Genomic DNA, 22,190 nt, shown 5'->3' with positions numbered 1-22,190 from the left:
TGAGAGTGTTGCTGATTTCTGCTTGTAAGCAATTCTGAACCAGCTGAAAAGGCCTGGCTGCCCAGCATACGGGGTATAGCTTTATTGTGACATGATAGACAAAGGAATTGAGCTTCTCTTTCTACATTGAGTTTACACATGAGCCCTACTGGATTGACATGTAAAATAGACCCCAAACCTGTCTCCTTCTCTCTGTCACCTTAGTGACGGTCTTGCTTGTGTCCTTTGGAGACGACTCTGTTCCCTTTCTTCTAGTTTTGTGTCACCATGGCCCACTCTCTGTGCTGTAGCTCAGCCAAGCAAAGCTTTCAAAGGTTATTAACCCCATTCATTGGACGTTTGGATTCGGGTGTTTTCCAAAAGTACCTTATCAAGTCACCCCTAATGCTTGCCCCGCCTGCCAGGGTCCTAGTGCAGTGCTCCCCTGTCTAGATTTTAGAAGAAAAGACCTCTGCAGGTTCCCGTGGTTGTACAGCGCACTCAGGAAAAGGAAGGATCCTGGGTGGGCTGCCCCTTGGTGGCACCCTGCCTTGCTGCTGGACACTGCCATGCTTGGCCTCCCTGAGGGGCCTCAGCGGTTGGGCTCATTCTTCCTCGGACACTCGGTTTCCCCATCTTTTCAGGGCTGCTATTTTCTTTTCTTTTTTTAAAATACATTATCTTTTGTTTTTGACTAACATGTTATATTTCTGTATTTGCATGTGGTGTTCATGAATCAAATCCACTTAGCTATTCTTTCATCCACCCCTCCTCTCCCCCTTCCCAGGCGCTAGTAAATCACTAGTCTACATTTAGACTGCCTTTTTTTTTTAACTTTCACATATGAGAGACAGAACACATGGTGCCTAAACTGCCTGCGTCTGTCCCTTTTCACTTAACATAAAGTCCACCCGTTCTATATACTTTACTGCAAATGCCTTTTCTTTTTTTCTCAGTGGGTGAATATCATTGAATTCCATTGTGTATGTGTACCATGGTTTTTTTTTTTTTTTTTTTTTTTTTACCCATCTGCTAATGGGCACCTAGGATGGCTTCTTATCTTAGCTATTGTGAAAGGAGTTGCAATAAAAATAGGCCTGAAGAGTTCTCTTCGGCGTGGGATTTTGTTGCCTTTGGATGTGTGCCCAGAAGTGGGATAGTTGAGCATATAGAGCTGTGCTTTTAGGTTTTTAAGGAGCCATCATATTGTTCTCCATGGGACTGGGGATGCATGTGAATTGCCCTTTCCCCATCTCCTTACCACCTGTTTTTGGTTCAGACCCCGTCAGTGAAGCCTCTTTAGGCTCTGAGCTATTACTCCCCAGGGCACGCATTTCTCCCTGCCCCTGCTGCTCCTGTATAGCCACGCCCCTCTCTCTTCCCATCTAGAGTGCAAGTCTAGAGAGGAGACATCTTGAGACTCCTTCAGCGCCCTATCCACGTTGCCCAGGGCCATGCCTTGAATATTGCTGATTCTTATTGAGGAATTATTAAACAAATAGGTTAAGCCTACTATTACAGACAAGAAGAGAACATTGAAATTCATAGTATTTGTGGAGAGTTCTTGAAGGAAGAGATACAGTTTTTAGCTACAATGGTGAGGGCCAAGAACACAGAGGGACCAGTACACACGCATTCACGTCTGTTGAAGGGCAGATGCCGGCCTGACTGGAGCATGAGACACACAGAAATAAAGGTGGTGGGTGTCGTGTCAGGCAGTGGGATGTCTAAAGATCAGAAGGCAAAAAAAAGTCATTACACTACCACGTGGCATATGGGTATGTTAACTATGTACACACATATCAAATTATATGTTTATATATGTATGTATGTATATATTTATTGCTGCAGGAGAGAAAGCATTGAAATTCTATGTGGAACTGGAAAGAGCCAAAGTAGCTATTTATCATCTTATTTCCAACCTTGACTAAATAGAACAAATTGTAATCCATGAGTCATGAACATAATAAAAAAAAAAGTCAGTCAGCCCCATATATTTTGTTTTCATGCCAGCTCCAATGATTTTATTTCATTTATTCATTTTCTTGCCTCTTTTTCATGAACTAGTTTGCTATTTCCATAGAGCAATTCCCCAAGTTATTCAACCCAGGAATAGTTTTCATTTATTTGACATTTTATTTTCCCCCAGGAATGGCCCTTACAGAATATGTATTTCTTTTCTTCGGACGAGGTGATATATTTGAAAGTGCTTTGCAAAGTATTGGATGCTACCTAAACGGGAGGTAGAGTGAATCCCTTCAAAGGGCATACAGGACACAAACTAGGAACAGCATTGTCTCAGTGATCCAGATGTCACAGAAGAAGCCGTTTCTTTATTCCCAGTGAGTGCTCCTACCACAAACAGGAGGTAAATATGTATGTCTATTCACCTCTGTTACTAAGCGTTATAAAATTAAAAAGAAATTTGATTTAAATCTTGATAGAACATTCAGTCCTAGAGTATAACATAGTCTTTGTCAGAGGAACAGAAGACTTGAATTCTGTCCATTTGAAAGACTGCATATTTCTCATACTCTGCTAGGTCTTTCTCTGCCTGGCACCGAGTACCTTCACGCAGAATTGAGGGGCATGGCACTTTCTGTAAGCACACAGCAGCAAAAAGGACTGGGAAGGCCTTAGCTAGGTCTGTAATTCACAGGAAAGGTGTCTTAGGGATGGGTTTAAGGAAAACTGAGGAACTAGAAGTTTCTCTCTGTCATCACATATAGCTGAGGGAGTCTTGGTCTTAAAGCAGAGCATTTTTGTGGCCACTCTAATGCTTTCTATGTAAGTTTCAAGGTATTTTTTTTCCATTTTATAGATGTCATAAGATAGACGAAGTCCTCCAGGGGATATTGGGGTGTCTGGGCCCTCCACCAGGAATAAACAAAACTGGGATGTTGGTTAGGAGGTGAAGGACAGACAAGGGTAACAGCAGGTGGAATGACTTTGAGTTCCGGCCTGGGTGGAATTTCAGTGACACCACCTACAGTGAGGACACTTAGCTAAGTGAGCACAGGAGTAGAGACTCAGGTAGCAGCTTTCCAGAGAAGAGACAAAGCCAAGGAAGAGCTGAGCCTTCTAAGATGCCAAGTGGTGGATCCAGGAAAAAAGTGTCTCTCTCTCTCTCTCTCTCTCTCTCTCTCTCTCTCTCTCTCTCTCTCTCTCTCTCTCTCTCCTCTCCCTCTCCCTTTCTCTCCTCTTTCTCATATATATATGTATATGTCTTCCAAAGACATACTATGGCTTATGTGCTTATATATTTACTTTGAAAAAAATTTAAGCACACATATGCAGAAGTTAAAAGTAACCTTAATTTTACTATGTAAAAATAACACAGTGTAATGCTTCAGACAATCCTAATTCTAACAGAACTACTATTATCACATGTGTGGGCTAGCTCCTTATTTAGTAAGGATATTCTTTTTCATTTAGATAATCATACAAATACGTTTTTATGAGAAAAGCTGCAAATTTTCATATATTTACATAATATATAAACACACATACATGCATATGCACAAATAAAAATTAGTCCGTATTGCCAGTAAGAGGTTATGTCAATCCATGATTTTACTAGTGTGTAGCACAAAAGTTCTGCTTATGTTTTGCACACACTAGTTATAAAGTTTTGAAGCCAGTATAACTCTGAAACGGGAACTCACCAGTTTTACATATTTTGAGTTATTATTAACGATGAACTTTGGCACATACTTACTGACATCAACCCAAACACATTTCTTAAATATATTTATATTCTTAACTTCTACCCTGTCTGTAGTTTGTTACCTGTAGTTTTCTGTGTGGGGGAGGAAAGATGGAGAATGTCACCAAAGGGGATGCAGTAGAGTGAAGGGTTGGACACAGTGAATTTGTAAAGTGGAGGTAAATTTTCCTGTTTTTTATAAAACGACACATTGAGTGTAAAGAAAAGTTGAAAACACTATTTGAAAACGTAATTGCTTCTATTTCTCCATTCTGTCGTGTCTGACCTCCTTCCAGCCTGACATAGCTCATTTCAAGTCTGCCCACACACTTTACGGTTTTATAAAAAACACTTCATTTTAAGAGTATTGAAACGTAAAGGGATAGTGGAAATGGGGCTTTGGTGATGGCTCGGTTGGTAACTTGCTGGTGGCACAGGCATGGGACTTTGTCTCAGGCTTTGTAATCAGGCTGGGTGGGGTGCTGTGGATATGTGATCCCTGTTCGGGGGGAGCAGAAACACGCCACCCCCTAGGGTTCACTGGCCAGCCAGTCTAGCCAGATCAGCGAGCCCTGGGCCACTGAAAGACCCTGCCTCAAAGACACAAGGCCCTGAGGAGCAGCACCTGAGCTTGTCCTTGGGCCTCCACACACGTCTGCACACAGGAGCATGCACAGAACAGTAAAAAATAGCACATCTTCATTGTTTCTTCCAGAAAACTCAGAGTAAAATAGTTTTATAAGGAAACGCAAAGCTTTGGAATTTTGCTGTCGTTGATTCAGAAAACTCTAAAGCTGTTTTTCCTTAGGACATGGCAGAAAGCTCCCGTGTTAAATCAGGATTTTCTGATATAAATGGATGTGGACTTTCTTGACAATTTTACCCATTTGAATTCTGACGGGCTGCTGTACATATGCCTGGAGGGCCCTTCAAAGAGTGAGTATTATAAATCAAAATAAAAAAAATCCACTTCTTTGTATTAGAACTATTATCCATGATCCATTAGGCATAATCCTCCTAATCTTCATTTTAATCAGACGCGGCTTTATTAAGCACTGTGTGTGTGTTTTTTTTAATAGCCAGCTCTCTGTTCATTGTATGTAATTCAAGGTTGCACGGAAGCTGCCATTCATAAATCACTTGTTATGTGTTCCTGCTCTCTAATACCAGCCTAACCTTTTGCTATATCTCTATGTCAGAACATTCCGATCTGGTCTGATGCGATTTTATTCTACACGTGTGCCCCCTCCGAGCCTACAGAATAGCAGACACAACTGACTGTATCGGAGTGGCTTTCTCTTCAAACACCTGTACGCATTAAACCCTCCAGGTCCCAGACAACCCTTGGCAGTTGTGTTCCTCATGAAGACCACAACAAGATGTGGACTGTGTGTAACGTCTTCTCAAAAAGAAATGTGTGGATAATGGGAGATTTTCTTGTTTGCCAAGCATTCCAAAAGATCCCATTTTGAGCCAGCTCATACATACTGTGTTGAATCCATTGGTGATTCCATGCCAGTAGCAGGCTTCACCAAGCAGAAGCTCTTTTAGTGCCGGAGACAAAAGCTGTCCCGCGCTACTTCCCACACATGTAACATACTTACATCGATCTTTTGTTTTATCAAGAGATAAATCTTTTTTGGGTGACAGATCCCACCTGTCAAATCAGTCCTCAATCAAAGGGCTCCCCCGGAACCCCACACCAAAGGTGCTGGAGAGATGACACCAGGACCAATGTAGAAACTCAAATCTACACACAATAGAGACCTGAGGAGTGGTACCAGATGTCTCTGTTATCCGTATTTGAAACATGAGTGATATATTTGACTGACGATTGTTTTCTCCTTCCTTGCTATTTTTATATACAGAAAACCATAGATGGACACAGGAAGAGAAATTTTGGACTGGGGAGATGGCTCAGTGGTTAACACTTACCAGGAAACTGTGGAGTTCAAGCCCTGGAATCCGTGTCAGGTGGGCCTGGTGGCCTCCTGTCTGTCATCCCAGTAGTGGAGTAAATTGACACATGGAATTCCCTGGAGCATATTCGCAGAAACAATGGTTGACCCTGCCTCAATGTGTAAGGTGGAGAAAGAGGCCAGTTGTCAGCCTTGAGTCTCCACACACTAGAATGCTCCCCAACCCCTACCCAGCACACCATATAGACATACATGAGAATAAATAAATAAATTCATAAAATAAATCTTGCATATATTTTAAAATATGTAATATGATTTCCTTTTCCCTTTTCCATTGTTTGGCAACAGTCCTGAAATTCTTTACTAGAGAAATGTCCTTACTTGTTCCTAGGGGCATATGAAACAGGTTTTGATAGAAAATGGAAACCCTAGCTGCTAATGAAGTATTTACTCTCCTGAAGGACTTTTCTACCACCATTCAAATTTTCTGAGAAAAACTTAATTTCCCTTCTAATATGGGCAGAATATCAGGTTTCATTATTTTCTTTATCTGCAATTTCCTTCTGAAGCAGAGATGCAACTTAGTAACCAATTCTTTTAAAACAAAAAATGGGCTGATAGCTTTTCATTGCTTATAATGCTACAATATATTAGAGGGGATGCTTTTTTCCCATCTAGGAAGGAAATGTGATTTCATCGAAGAGAAAAACCACAATGGACCACAAGTTTCAGCAGGAAAATTGGATGTGGTCTCTGTGTAGATGGGTGGCAAGAACCCAGATTGGCTTTACAAAAATGCTCAGTATTTTCTCTGGGACAGTGTTGTATCATATTAAAGGTGCTCAAACCGGTGTGCAGTGTGTATCATGTATCTTCTTTATTTGTATAAATACAGAATAAGGCTCATGAAGGGCAACTGAGCATCACCAAAAGTGCTGTGAACTAAGCAAAAAGAAGAGCCAGGTTCAGAGAATGACATAACTGGTTAAAAACAGACGGCATTGCTTGAGGCTTCCTCTGTCTGCTGGTGCTTGGTACACCAAATGCAGCTTTGATTTTCCATTTCCAAAACTGAGGTACTAAAACTTTCTCCTGAACTTTTACATAGAGGTCCCTGAACAAAACAGAAATATAGGCATCCTCTGAGTTGTTGGCTATTTTATTTAATTGCATCAGCAAATGCTCTTAAGTGTCAGGATTACACTTGATATGACTACAGCCATGTTAGTCTTAACTCACATCTCACCCCCAGTGACCTAGCACTCATTGCAACACCTATGGGAAAAAACTAAGTCATTCAGACAGTTGTCTGAACGTCTCATGCTGACCACCACTGATGCCTGAACTGCTTCTTAGCTGATGTTTGATATGCTATTACTAGTGCTGTAGAAAGCCAAACACATTCTAGTTGGTGACAGCTTATCTATATCTATGTAGGAGTCTCCTGTCTCCCTGCCACCCAACATATACCTTTGTCCAAGTCCCCATATCCCTTACTTTTCTTGTTGCTATGTCAAGACAAGAAGCAATTTAAAGGCACAAAGGTTTATCTTGGCTCTTAGCTTAAGAAAGGATGCAGTGTGAGGTACCTGGCCCTACTGGTCAGGAAGCAGATGCCGGACATGAAGCAGAGCTGGTCTCTGGGACTTTAAAGCCCATCCGTGGTAACTCACTTTTCCTACGAATGCTCCACAGCCTTCATAAACGTCAGCAGCCAAGACAAAGAGCTCACACACATGAGCTCGTGGGGGACACTTCAAATTCAAACCGCAATGGCGTCTAACGGATTGCACGTGTGCGGTCCTAGCTCTGTCCCCTCTTCCTTCAAGCTCTTGGCACCATCTTTTTTGGCAGTGGGCTCTCATACACTGCTTTTTCTGAATCACTAGATACCAGGTACAAATGATCCATGTAACACCACGAGAAACTTAGAGCTCAGGGCCAACTAAATCAGTCTGAAAAACGTCGTGTGAGTATAGAGCAATGTTAAAGTGTTGAAAGCGGGATAAAGAACCATATCAAAAGTGCTATGGAAATGACCGTAATTTAAGCATTCACTTTTAGATTGCCTCTAGGCCCCCTTTCTGTTTTATTTCTTAGACCATTTATTTCCATTTGACATTGTATGTATTTACTCATCGATTAGCAAATTCTTAAATACTGTCAACCTCCCTTCCCAAAATACAAGGCAGATTTGCAACAGAAACTCTTTGTCTCTGTTCACAGCAGAAACCTGAGTGCCCAGGGCAGTGGGTGACATGTAGAATCTGATGAGACACTGTCTGTGGAATGAATAGAAGGAATGCCACCTGTGTGCCAGATTCTGTAGTAGATGCTAGAAAAGGAATGCAGCTTGTGTTCTGAAGGGATGGTCATTCGACAGTCTATACTGTAGCTTGCAGACTACAGTAGCTTCCTGCCCTGATGAGAACGGCGGGCATAGCCATGGTGGAAATGTCATAGACAGTGCAGGCAGCTGTTGCTCAAGAACGGAGGCCAGGCCCAGGCTTCCTGAGGTGCCGTTTGAAATACAATCTGCACCATGAGAAGGAGGAAGCCAAGTGACAGGAGAAGATGTACAAGCAAGTCACAGGCCATGGCTGTTATGTGCCCCTCCAAGACTGAGCTACTGAAACCTAACGGTAAATGCAATTGGAGGCTTTAAGAGGTGGTGATCCAGAAAGGAGACTCTCCGTGTAAACAGCACTGCCATCATTTGAGACAAGCCTTTTTTATCCTTTCACCTTTGCAGATGATGATAGCATTCTTCCTCTTAGAAAGACAAAACAAAAGGCACCACCTTGGAGACAGAGAACAACCGTCACCAACAAGTCTGGAGCCACCTTGCTCTCCGACTTCCCGGCCCCGAGAACTGTGCGGTCAGTTTCTATTCTGGGCCAATCTCACAGTCTCAGTGAATTAAGCTCAGGTTCCTTCTGGGCCACCGAGGCCTGTGTGCCTAGAGTAGGCTTATAGAGTGAGATGTGATGGGCTTGGAGCGGGGGGCCTGGCTTTCGTGGTTCCACCAGGGAGCTACTAGCACTTTCCAAGCTCAGGAAGTGTCATGATCTGATCCTGCTTGGGACAGTGCAGGTATATAGTCTCCGAACAGTCTGCAGCTGCCACCAGACAGGAGTCTACAGACCTAGGTCAGCAATGTCCTCCTAGAGGAGTCGATGATGGAGGTGTGAGATGAACTTCAGTTATGGTTCTAACCTGTAGTTGGGGGGATGCTATTGCTCCAGGCTGGTGCCGAGCACTTGGAATTCAGATGCTTTTCAGAGGAGGAGGAAAGACTTGAAGATATATCTGAAAGGAGACTGAACCAGGGGGTCACTGACAGAATCTGGACACTTTAGGTGAGGAAAGGGTTCTCTGAAAGCTCGCTTAGACTCTACTGTGCCCTAGGCACTATGCTAACTGTGAACAAGTGCTGAGAAAGCAAAGTTAACCCAGAGAAACTGGATTGACAGAAGGAACAGGAATCTCACCACTGGAGCAGAGGGCAGAAATGAAAAGGCTAAAGGTGCTGTTAGCCTGTGATAAGAGAGAGTTTTGGAACGGACAGAGATACTGGGGAAATTGGTGGTAGCACACTGACTGTGCCAAGGCTGCAGCATCACCCCCTTCAGAGAGGAAACACATGTGACGCAGCGGGCAACAGCATGCAGACAATACAGCAACAGACTGCATTTCCTGTATTTGAAAACCTACCTGTTTTCATACATATATGTGATGTTCTACCCACAGGATTGGGAGTACTGCACGAAGCAGAGGGGAAAATTAAGACTCTAAGTTTGATAAAAAATTTTGATTCAAATTAGTGAGAACACAACTGCAAATATGACCACAAGCATCTGGGGAGACATAGTTATGTGAAACAGGAGAAAGAAGTTCCCTTCTTAAGACAGTTGGCTAAGAGGGTTTAGGCTTTGGCTTAGAAAAATGTTTGCATGTTTGCAGCATTTGAATCCCAGAAGGCGTGGTCTTCAGGAAGTTCATTTAAGTAGAATGACAAGGCAAAGCTCAGATTGGACACAGGTCCTTGGCAGCTACAGCCCTGGTCAGAATGAAATCTGTGCTGGGAGTAGGCTATCCTTGGGGTGGGTCTTCTGAGAGTGTCCCAAGAAGATTGTAGAAAGAATAGCACAAGCAATAAGCAAGCGTCGAGATGTCAATAATGCTGTAACTCTGCTCATTTGTTTATCTGTTCAAGTCCAAAAGTATCCTGCAGGTCTTCAACCCTTCTTGAGGTTAAGGAACATAGCTTATCATCGAGAGGAAGACTTAAAGGCTCATAAGAGAGCCAGCTTATGACTCGTGGCTTGTCTTGAGGAAGTGACTAGTTGATGAATCTGGATGAGGGTCAGATGGCCCTAGGGCAGGGCATTTGGAAGGAGGTCACGAACGGCTGATGTCTCAGCCAGGCCATGAAAAGCTGTGAGACAGGAAATCCGCTACTCTTTGGGGGAACCGAAAGGAGGATTTGCAGCCCAGTTTTGAGACTTGGCATTGAATGAAAATGAGACTCCCACGCTGAAAGTGCTGGTACGCTGTAATCCCAGCATCAAGGAGTTCAAGGTAGGGTGACCATGCATCCAAGGCCTGTCGGGGCTACATTTTAAGACCCTCTCTCAAAAACAAGAAAATACACAAATAATAAAAGGAAGGCATGGGACATCCGAGTGAAGATCTCCTAGAATAAGGGAGTAATTAAGGACCTCAAAAGGGTGAACTGTCACCGGGGACAGACATTTGGGGGCATTGCAGAGATGGAAGTATGCAGTTTAGAAGGAGAGACAGAGGAAGTCATAAGCAACTCAATCAACAGCTGAGCTTTGGGCCACAATAGAGACAATGAAGAAGATACAACGAGTGTGATGACGTCAATGAGGAAACTGGGGAAGCTTTCAAGGAGAAGCCAACCAGGTAACAAGGAAGAGGTGCACTTCATGCGTTGTAGGTGCGAAGGCCCTGAGAGCTGCCTGTTTCTGCTCAGCGTTTCCCAGGTGTGAGAAGGCTCAGGCTTTTCTCACAGTCCCTCAGTCCCACAGTATCCCACAGGATACTGAAGGCGGCCAGGGGTCATTCCTAGCTCAACTTTCCGCTCTCCCTCTCCTTTTCTCTTTCCACCTTTCTTTCTATCACCCTAAGCAAGGTGTCTTTTCAGTTCAGCTACGCTGCCATAGCCTCGCCTCCCCCCACCTCCTGAGGTGTGTACTGTACAGAGCTGTTGTGGCTGTTGTGAAGGAGGAAACCCAAAGAGCCAAGAGCAGGAAACCTGTGTGAACTAGGAGGCCAGATCAGGAAATGGGTGTAGCACAGTTCACTGCCAAACGAAAAGATACGCTTCACCAACCTGCTGCCAGTTTCCGGCTGTGGGGGGCCTGGCGGCCTCGGGGCCAGGTGCTCCTGTCATCCGCGGCCCGTGTGTATGCACGCTGGCTGAAAATGGGCGTTCTAAATTTGGAATCAAACGAGGGACCTGCGTGTGAAAGATAAGAGGTAAGTGGAGAACTCAGTTCTCAAATCTTGTCACGTTGTTACTGATGTTCACTGAGAGCTATCAAATTGTTACTTAACGTAGAACCAGTGAAAAGCACACACATATTTTCCTTATAGAAGGTGGTCGACTGTAACCCCAAGGGCACAAACATGAACCAGTGACATGCCAAGTAATCAGCTTGCAAAACATGAGTCATGGTGGTGATCCTTTGAGATAGGTCTTTTCATCGGGAGGTGACAGGGACAGGTTGACACACTGCCCACTCGTTAGAAGACCAAATGAGAGGGTTAGGGCAGCCTTCTAAACATGTATTCTGAAGTCATCTCCTGAGGCCTTAGTTGCCTTCCCAGCACATGACAGTAGGCATGGGGGTGAGCATCCTGGTGGGAAGGTAGGACTCTGGTGCTTTGCCTCCTGTGAGGACAAGAATGAATATTGCCATCTCTTTATGTCAGCCCTGTGGGTTTGGAGTGTCACCTTCCCCTTCTTAAGGCTGTGTCCCTTGATATCTAAAATGCGTCTGTATCTGCTGTTCTGAATCTGAACGAACCAAGATCGAAAATATTTTAAAAATTGTATCTGTGTTACACATGTGCAGGTTTTGTTTGTAGAGCTCCTTGAAGAAGATAGTGTAATAGGCGTTTACACAACATCTCTTGAAGGGGCCAAGGCGATGGCTCAGGCAGTTAAGTGTTTGTCACACAAGCGCGAGGGCCAAGCTCAGATCCCTTGCAGCAAGTAAAAAGCTGAGAGTGGTGGCGTGCCCCTGTAATCCCAGGGCTGGGAGGAGAGGACGGAGGATTTCTTGGCTTAGTGGCCAGCCAGTGGGCAGGCAATAGACAGCGATAGACCCTCTCATAAAAATAAGATGGGTGAAGGACTGGACTGCGGAAGACATGGGGTTCACTTCTGGATTCGATATTCATGTGCGTACACAAGTACACATATGTGCATATACAGATACATCATAAAAACACAAAAATAAACTTTTATATAAAGGATAATTAGAGATTAGTAAGGTATGTTATTTTGGAGGATACTGATGATCACACACAAATGCATCATTTTATAGAAGGATATGACTGTGTTATCCAGAAAAAAACCCCAATGGGTACTAAGGGATGACAGGGTGACTTAAGAATTAATGGTTAATGAGACTCTTATATTAATTATCATACCACACCTGGCATCTTGGCTACTCAATAACATGGAGTTTACTGTCACCTCAGAGAACACTAAGTCCTTTGGTCCTTCTTCTCAGCTACAGTCTACCACACGATGCCTCTTCACAGATTGGAGAGGTGGGATGCAAGTGGAGCTAGCTGTCTGGGGACTAAGTTTGTCCATGACAGTTGCTCTGGGCTCTCCAAGGCCTCCCCAGGAGCGTTAGTGCATGACCCATCTCAAAAGCCTACGTGTCTCAATGGGACTTACAGTCCGATCAACAAGAGGGAAACTGAGCCTGAACCCATGGCTATTGGAAGAGAAGGTACAATCACTAATTTACCAAACCAGAATAATCCCTAATAACAATCTATAAGCATGTATCCTTATACCCACAGAGAAGAAGTTTCCCTCACCAAGGAGGAGACCACTACATATAATCAGAATCAGTAAAAGGACAGATCTGTGGAGCCCTTCCCCATAGACACTTCCACAAACCACTCCCACATCTAAGGCTCAGGGGACATCGCAGAAGCCGGAGGACTAGGGAGTTTGACGTGAGACAGGAATGTCGGAAGCTTCCCCCATAAAATTTTACCCACATGAGCTGAACATACTTAACGAACACACTGAAGTGAGCAGGGAAAAGCTCACTGCGCCTCAACCCTACACAAAGAAGCACAGGACACGGAGGAAAGCTGGGAGAGGTGGTCCGCCCCAGGGAAGAGCACTCCAATGGGTTGCTCGGGGTGAATGGTCAGTCCTGAAAACATACTGAAAGGTAACATTATACAGACTGAGTTGGTTATACTTAGGAATGCATATGTATATACATATACATTTATTGCATGCAGTGACAATGAATAAAGAGGCACAGATTCGAAGGAGAGTGAGGAAGGCTATGTGGGAGGACCTGGAGGGAGGAAAAGAAAAGGAAGGGAGAACTGTTGTTATTCTATTATAATCTCAAAAATTAAAAAGAATATAACCATAAGCCCCCCTACATCTCTCACTCCTCAGTCGCATGGATGGCAACAGAGCAAGGCAACCATGGAGATGTGAGTGGCAGCCAGTGCGACTATGCCTAGAAAAATAGCCAAATCTGCCATCTCCTGTCTGACGGCATTGAGGTTTCCAATACCTCATGGCATTGGTATCAGAGCACTGCCTTGTGCCCCTGGGACCTTCTAGATGCCTGAGTAAGCAGATCTCCATAAATACACCACAGGTCATGTCAGAACTCTTAAATGTGAGTGTTAAGTTGGGACCCTATTAGGAAGAAAATTTATTTCTAACTCAATTTTTTTTTTTACCTGCTTAGCCCATCAATCACTTTTCTTAATAAAAGTTGTATAATTTTTTGTAAATAAGTGGATAACTTGACCTTTTGGAGTTGGGAAATAAATCATAGAAGAATAAAAGGGAAAGTAAATTGTTCTAAGTAGATCAGAAAGGCCTTCTGCATTCAGAAACTCCTTTGCTTTTTCTCTAAGTCAATATTCAATGTGCAGCACAGAGAGCCATTGAATACGAAGCTAGGGAGAAAGCAGCAGTGATCTCAAACTGTGATTGCACAGCTGTGACATCACACCTAGCGCTCCCACTCTCCCATCCGATTGGCTGTGTGTATTTCCAGCTTCAGGAAGGAGTAATAATGCAGGAAGTATTGTCTCTGATGTGTTGGTTTTCTGCCTCCCCCCCCAAAAAAAACCCTGACGGAATGTACAGAAATGGATGACGCTAGTAAGATCACGCTAGCAACCTGACTGATGGTTCTTCTGTGTGACTGAGGCATACCGTCATTTCTTGATTGGATTCAGGGCTGTGGTAAAGATGGTCTTTCCTCCCCATCCTTTTACAGAGCAGCAATTTAGGGCTAGAAATAGATCAATTGATTATGTTTCTCTCTCAATGATGGCTATGGAGGCTGCTGTTCCTCTTCTGTGTGATTAGGTTGATTGACTCTGCTGCCATCAGGCACGGGAAGGAGAGGACAGCCTGGAGAGTCCTTTAAAGGTGGCAAAGTTTTTTGTTTTTTTGTTTTGTTTTGTTTTGGTTTTTTGGTTTTTCGAGACAGGGTTTCTCTGTGTAGCCTTGACTGTCCTGGACTCGCTTTGTAGACCAGGCTGGCCTCGAACTCACAGCGATCCGCCTGTCTCTGCCTCCTGAGTACTGGGATTAAAGGCGTGCACCACCACGCCCGGCAAAGGTGGCAAAGTTTAAGTCAAGACCATCTTACTGTTTCTTACACTTAGGATGAGGAAGTGGGTTTTGGTAATAATAAAGAGCCTGTGAGACAGGTCAAATCCTCCAGAGAATATCCCAGTTCATTCAGGTTTACAGTGTAAATAGGGAAGTGTTTGGGGAGAAGGAAACGAAACATAGTAACTGAGCCCAGCGACAAAAGCTTGAGCCCACAGCATCTCCTTGTGCGGTAGAGCAGCATCCTCTCCACATCATTGTCTTGTCTGTGTTTACACTTTTGGATGGGAATGGGGAGGGAGCGGGGAGGAAAAGAGTTATACAGTGTTGGGCTCCCAGTGAAGCAGCCATCCCCAGGAGCGACCCATCCATGACCTTCGTTGTCACCCAAGCTTTCAAGTTCTGCAGCCATAATCAAAAATGGCTACATCTGCCTTTGAGGCCCCAATGTGGATTTCTTCATTTATCATGGAGAAAATTGACCTAGACCCTAGAAAGCTTTTTGGGGAGAAAAATCTAGCACTGACCCTTCTGGGTTCTAACCTCTGGACACTGTTAAAAGAGGGATTTTTGCTGCTGAGTTGTGTGTGTGCGCGCACACACGCATGGTACTGGGAATAAAGGGACCTTGCCCATGCAAGGGAGGCCCTGGATCCCATAGCCACACCTGTTGCTTCGTATTCAATGGCTCTCTGTGCTGCACATTGAATATTGACTTAGAGAAAAAGCAAAAGAGTTTCTGAATGCAGAAGGCCTTTCTGATCTACTTAGAACAATATACTTTCCCTTTTATTCTTCTGTGATTTATTTCCCAACTCCAAAAGGTCAAGTTATCCACTTATTTACAAAAAATTATACAACTTTTATTAAGAAAAGTGATTGATGGGCTAAGCAGGTAAAAAAAAAATTGAGTTAGAAATAAATTTTCTTCCTAATAGGGTCCCAACTTAACACTCAAATTTAAGAGTTCTGACATGACCTGTGGTGGATTTGGGTAGGCCACTTGTGGTGTGTATACCTTCAGAGCATGGGTTATGTTGTGGGTGGTGCTTTAAGAGCAGCCAGCTGCTGCTCAAAAGGGGAGTAAAATAGGGGCATGAGGAAGGTGAGGAACATACAAAAATGTTAAAAAGGGCAGTAACTTCCCTGTTTGCTTGTCTTTAAAAGCAGTGCAAGTGTTGGCACTGAGGGAGGGGACTACTTGAAAGCTCTGGAACAAGCTGGTGCAATAAACTGTGAAACTGGCTAGAGCCAAAAGCCCATGAAACCCAGCACCCACCCTCAGGAAGATGGCTTCCCTCTGCCCTGGGAGATTGCTTGTGATGGAGAAGTTGAGTAAGAAAGACTTCTGCTTTATGTTAACCTATCCCAGGTGGACAGACACCGCCCCGCCCCGCCCCCCCCTCGTCTCTCTGATCTGCAGCTTTAGTGGCAGCAACAGATGCATGTGGTTAAATACACGCTCAAATCTTTAATCACTTGTCTAAAATTTTCACTTTTTAAAACATCAGAGAAGATTAACTTTCAACGTTGTTCAATTAGAACAAAACCCAACAACAGGGAAATTTGAACATTTGAAAAATGTATTTTATTCCTCCTATTAGCAGAGTAGGAGAGCTAAACCGTGCTCTCCAGATATTACTAAACCTTAATTTAAAAGAAGTAGAATTCATAAAAAGCTAAAACTTTTCAAAAGAATTAATTAAATTATCTTCTAATATAAACAGGTAAATTTAATAAGAAATGTGGTTTAAAAAAATCACCAGCGCTCCTCCAACTGTTGGTTTTATAGAGAGGAAAGAGAAATGTGATGCAGAGGATATAAAGTATGTATCCAATTCTAAAAGTCCTTTCAATTGAAACTGCACTGTATACATTTTCACAGAGAGAATTCAAAGATATATTTTTGGAATGCTTAACTATCTAGTTAAGTCAGACATAACTGAAGGATCTCTTTCTAATTTTGTAGACTCATTAAGATAATTCTTCATTTTAGGACCACTAATCTAGCTCTTTTCAAGGCACTGGAAAAGTGTGTGTGTGTGCACATGCGTGCGTGCGTGCGTGTCTGTGTGTGTCTGTGTGTGTAGAGGAATTTTAATTCAGAACATAGCTGTTCAGGCAAGAGATCTCATCCAAACACCTAGGTCTGTGTGATCCAGCTGGAATATAAACATGTGTTTAATCCAGGAGACAGAGGCAAGCAGACCTGACTTCCTGGACAGCCTGGTATAAAGCAAGTTTCAGATAAAGAAAAGCTTAAGTCCAGGCATGGTGGTACAGGCCTTTAATCCCCCAAATGAAGGTAAAGATAGTTTGTAGAAGGAAACACCCATCCTTGAAAGTGATATTTATTGAGTGGCAGAAAAAAAGGGATGAATCAGAGAAGATTTGACAGGATAGAATATGCCCAACTCTTAGGAGAAGAAAGAGAAAAAGGAAGCAACTTAAGAGACAATGCAGAAAGAGGAGGCGGTTTTACCAGGACAGTAATAAAGAGACAGGTTTCAGAGAAAACAAATTAGACGCAGGTGAAAACTGAATGAGCCAGAGAATGAGAAGGAGCCAGAAGATAAGAAGAGATTGCTGAGTTAGTTTGAGGCCAAGCAGAGCAATTTAGAGGCCGAGAGAAAAGTCAGATTGAATAAATCAGCTGGGAGAGGCATCTGAGCCAGAGCATTTGCGGTGAAGCAGCCAGCCCAGAGAGCTCAAAGAACAAGTAAGGGTGAGCTTATTAAGCAGGAAGTGTCAGAGGCTGAAAACATTCTAGGCCTAGGTTAGATTGTACAGAGTCTGGAAGCTTCCAGGACTAGGCCTAAGTTAGCAGAGGGAGGTAGTAAGCCTCCCAGATAGCAATTGGAGCAGGAGAGTAAAAGTTCCTTGTGTGTGTGTGTGTGTGTGTGTGTGTGTGTGTGTGTGTGTGTGTGTGTGTGAGAGAGAGAGAGAGAGTGTGTGTGTGTAGGTTTAGAATTTTCAGAAATGTCACTTTCCATACTATCCTATTATAATAGCATATAGTTGTTTTTCAGTCAATATATTAAGTAACAGCTCTCTCGCCTTCCTTAATAACCCTTTCAGAAATTTTGTTTGATAGTCATACAAGCATAACATGTGTTTGGACAAATCTGTCCTCAATTCTTTATGGTTTATTTCCTCTACCAATGCCCCCACACCACCCTCCTCTCCCCTCATATGTGCGCTCTCTCTCTCTCTCTCTCTCTCTCTCTCTCTCTCTCTCTCTCTCTCTCTCTCTCTTAAAAAAATACTCACTGGGTCCATTAGTGCTGCCTGTATCTTATAGGTGTGGTTCCCCTACTGGAACTCAGATGGCGTCCCGGGGTTTGCCTCCTTGGAGAAAATCAATTCTCCACCTTCCAGCAACCATCGATTGGCAAAAGCTCCCAGACAGCACTTTCTGAGCCCCTTCCCCTGGGTGCTGGCTTGGTCTTGTGCAGGTGTTGTGCTGGTCAGCACAGCTGCTGTGGCAAAGACAGCATTCCCAGCCCTGCTCCCCACTGTCCAGCGCTTGCATTCTTTGAAGCCCATTCTTAAAAAAAAAAATTCCATTCTCAAAGGCTGCTGTCCTGAGAACAGAAAAGATATGCCTTTAGATGTTTCACGAAACTAAAGAACTTTAATTCTTTTTACGTGGCCTCAAAATATAACTGACTCATGAGTTTATGGGTTGGCTTATTTGTTGGCTTGTGTCCAGGAAGGTGTCCCGGTACTGCCTACAGTCTCGGCTGGCTTTGAACATGCCACTGTACTGCCTCAGCCTCCTCAGAAGTGAGTGTTACAGATATGCGCCACCGTGCTCAGCCTTTCCCATAAGCTAGGGAAATGTAAAACGCATGACAAAAATCAACCCATGCTTTAACATTTTAACAAGTTGGTTTTGAAAAGATGCTGGAATAAAACCATTTCATTTCAAGAAAGAATGATAAGCCCCGGCTCTAGAATATTCTCCAGGTTACCTTTGATGGACTAATGGCAGCTGTGGGTCCATTGTTTGTGCTGGTTTTCCTTCATCACGCCCTTAGGCCTTTATTGTTCCTTAAGTAGCTTCTAAGTGCCCATGTGGCCACTGTCAATCCTACCTGGGAAAATTTCATGCTTTGAATGCCTTACGAAGCACTTTGCAGCAATTTGACTCAGTAGACAGATACATATATAATAGATATATATAAATGACAAGTTTTAAGCTGAGATTGTCATTGACAATTTGATTTACAATGGCACTAATAACATCTGTTGATGACTCATCTTGGATCTTGTTTACTTTGGTGCTAGTGGTTAGGATCCAGAGCCTTGGGCATAATACGCCAACACTATACCACTAAGCATCAAACCAGGCCTCTGGAGTATTTTTTTTTAAATGCATTGAACATTTACCTATTTTGTCTAAAACTTTTATTTTAGCTTCACCAATTGCTTTTAAATTATTAAGTCTGGAAAAAATTAAATGTGCCCAAAATAAAATTGTTTACCAAGTCAGTAAACTTCAAATAAGAAAACCTTGCATTTTATGCTCCAAATCTGGGTCAAAAACAACAACAAAAAAATACCTGCAAGTTCCTTGCAAGGTTTAGCATAACCCGGAGAAGGCAGAGAGCACTGGCCGTGTTAACCACCTGTTTTGAGGAGTGTCAGCAATGTTGCTTTGCTTTGATTATTTTTCTTGCTCTGCTGTTTCCATGGTGAATTCCTGTAGCACAGGTACACAAATCCTATCTTCCTTTGGATCAAACAATCAGTTCCGGAAGTGATGCACCACAGTGGCTTTCATCAACATGGGGAGACAAAACGGCTGAGTTTCAAAAAATCTGCCCTCAGAAAACAAATATGCTTGCGATAATTAAAAAGGAAATTCTAGCTAAAAGATTTAATGAGCATCTATCCTTGCAATTAGTCACGTCATTTTTTTTTTTAAAGAAAGGAGGAAGGCTCCAGTGCGCCTTCTGTGGTGTGATGCCTGATTTCCACGGTGTGGCTGCGGTTTGCAAACTTTCTCAGGCAATTTCATGTTAATATCTGTGATGCCTGCTTACTTTTCTGTCCAATTTGGGAACTCTGCTCAGATCTTTCATCAGTGGAGCTTGAGGGTGGCAGACTCAGAACTTGGTTGAGAGTGGTTGAGTTTATCTTGGATGAAACTCACCAGGGCCTAGTGATGGTCTAGAAGGTGGGTCCCTTGCTCTCTGGGGACACCCCTGGGGCCAGGACTTCGGGGACAGCACTTATGGAGGAGGCTCTGAACTTAATTCAGATTTTTAAAAAAATTCAAAACTACATCCTGGGAGACCAGATTATTTGAATTGTGTTTTAAAAATCATTTCAATTTTGCCACTGTTGCCTTCAAGTTCTTTTTTTTTTGTACAGGAATTTTCATAGGAAAACAAAAGCTCTTGCAGTCAGCAGCCACGGAAGTGAGAAACAAAACTTGACCTACATAGAGTCACTTTTACAACACTGCAAATGCAGGGGACGTCACATGCCTCGAGCGGTGGCATAAGTGTCTCCTAGAACCTTCTGTGGATCTGGTTTTCATTCATCTCCAAACTGTCACCCAGACTGCTCAGGCTGCTTGTGACACTCTGGAGCTAGTTTTGAAGATTTCTCCTTTGTCACTGGGGTCTTTCTTTTTTAACCCCTCCGGACATTCGTAACCAAACTATGTTTGGATGAGAATATACAAGTGGAGAGCTGAGGCAAGCATGTTATTGATTCATACGGGAAGGAAAGCAAAGCACATTAGGTCACTTTGCCGCCTTGATCAGGAAGTTCTTGCAAACGTCTTTTTCTGTTTCAGTGATCTGGAAGGTTGTCTAACTTTTTTGGGGGGGGGGTACAGAGCTGCCCCATGTCATGTGGCTTTCTCATCGCCTCATTTCCTGCCTCCTTCGACCGTATCTATTCTAGGAAGACTAAGCCGTGCTAAAAAGTTTCGGTAGTTTTGACACAGCACTTAGCACCATTCCTTTAAAGACTTCCATCCATGTCTTAAGTCCTTAACTCATCCTCAGGTCTGACCCACTTGCCCTCCAGCAGACCCAACTGATCATTCATTCAATAACCCACACAGTTATCATTTATCTAGTGCTTGCTTTTTGCTAGGTCTTAGGGGTATAAATATGTCAATGTCTTGAAGAATTCCAAGATACATTAGAAGGCAGCTCCATGTGATGGCGATGCACTACAGTGAATCTGCTGAAGGCAAAGACAGATAGCATTGAAAAGCTTGAGAGAGAGAGACACACACACACACACACACACACACACACACACACACAGAGAGAGAGAGAGAGAGAGAGAGAGAGAGAGAGAGAGAGAGAGAGAGAGAGAGAGAGACTGACTTTCAGAGGTGGAAGCAGAAGCAGAAGCAGAAGCAGAAGCAGCAGCAGCAGCAGCAGCAGCAACAACAACAACACACTTTTCCCCTCACAGAATTATTCTCTCCTGCTCATCTCTTTTGATGCTTCCCTCAAACCCTTATGCCTGATCGAGCAGCTTTGCGGCCCCCTTAGGTCGTTGGGCCTTGGAGTTCCAGGCATTTTTCAACAGAAGAGGCTTTGGCAAAGTTTCATCATGTTTCTCTGCCAAGGGTTCTCACTGGCAGATGGCAACAGCTGCTGCGACTGAGTCTAAGGAAGCACAGGAGGAGCCCTGCAGACTGCCCTTCTTATTGCACGAATGGCTTTTTCCCCCTTCTCATTGTATCGGCGCATAATTGTTTCTGCTCATGCATTTGCTCCGATCATACAAAAACCTAATTACTCTATGTAATGAATCATTAACAATTTCCTTAAGTTCATTGCACTGTTTGCACGTTGCTATTCAGTTTATGCTAATCAACTTAAAATATTCATGTTTTTAAGCCAGAGATTGCAGATGTTAAAAACTTGTTTTAGTAAATGTACACTGCAGAGCTGCGTTTCGTAAAACACAGACGTGTAAACTCCTGAAGGTTACTCTGGAATATAGGGTTCTGCTTTCCTACCCACCTTTAAAGCAGAGGTCCTTCATCTCCCTCATACACTGCATACAGTGAACCAAAGCAGAACAGCACCCAGTCATATTTAACTCGGGAGAATTACCTGGTGTTTAGTGATGAAGGAAGATCAAAAGTGAGCGATCTTTTGGTCTTTTCCTCCTTGGTTTATCCACACTGAGATTCAGCCTCTGTCCAGTGGGTGAAATAGATATTAGAAATTAACATTGCTTTTAGTCTAAGAAGGGAAAAGTAAGCTTTAAATTCTCCCCCAGGAACATCTATCACACATCTTTTCCTCCGTGCTACCACTTTCATGAAACTACACTGAGATGTGCATCACCTTTGCCAAATACCCATACATTAATCCCCTATCAAAGTCGATTATTATCTTCCTTTCACAGATTAGAAATAGAATTTGAGAACTGAAGTAACTTGGCCCAATGTTTTTCACAGTGGTTCTCTGCTGGGCTTAGTTTTTTCTGGTTGGGGACATTTGGCAATGTCTGAATAATTTTTCACTGTCACAACCAAACAGGGGGTATTGACACAATGAGGCAAAGCCAAGGAATCTGCTTACTGTGCTAGTGCTCTAAGGAACAGAAAATCCCCCACAGAAGAAGGTGATCCTCTCCTGTGTGACCGCAGTGTTGTGGCTGAGAACTGCGGTGTTGCAGCTGTGGGCAATGCCCCTGTCACAGCTCTGTGGGCTGTTGCCTTCTAACA

The sequence above is a fragment of the Acomys minous genome (genome assembly GCF_964271855.1).
Source record: "Acomys minous genome assembly, chromosome: 1".
In the NCBI taxonomy this organism is placed as follows: domain Eukaryota; kingdom Metazoa; phylum Chordata; class Mammalia; order Rodentia; family Muridae; genus Acomys; species Acomys minous.
Note: the sequence above shows the minus strand (reverse complement) of the source record.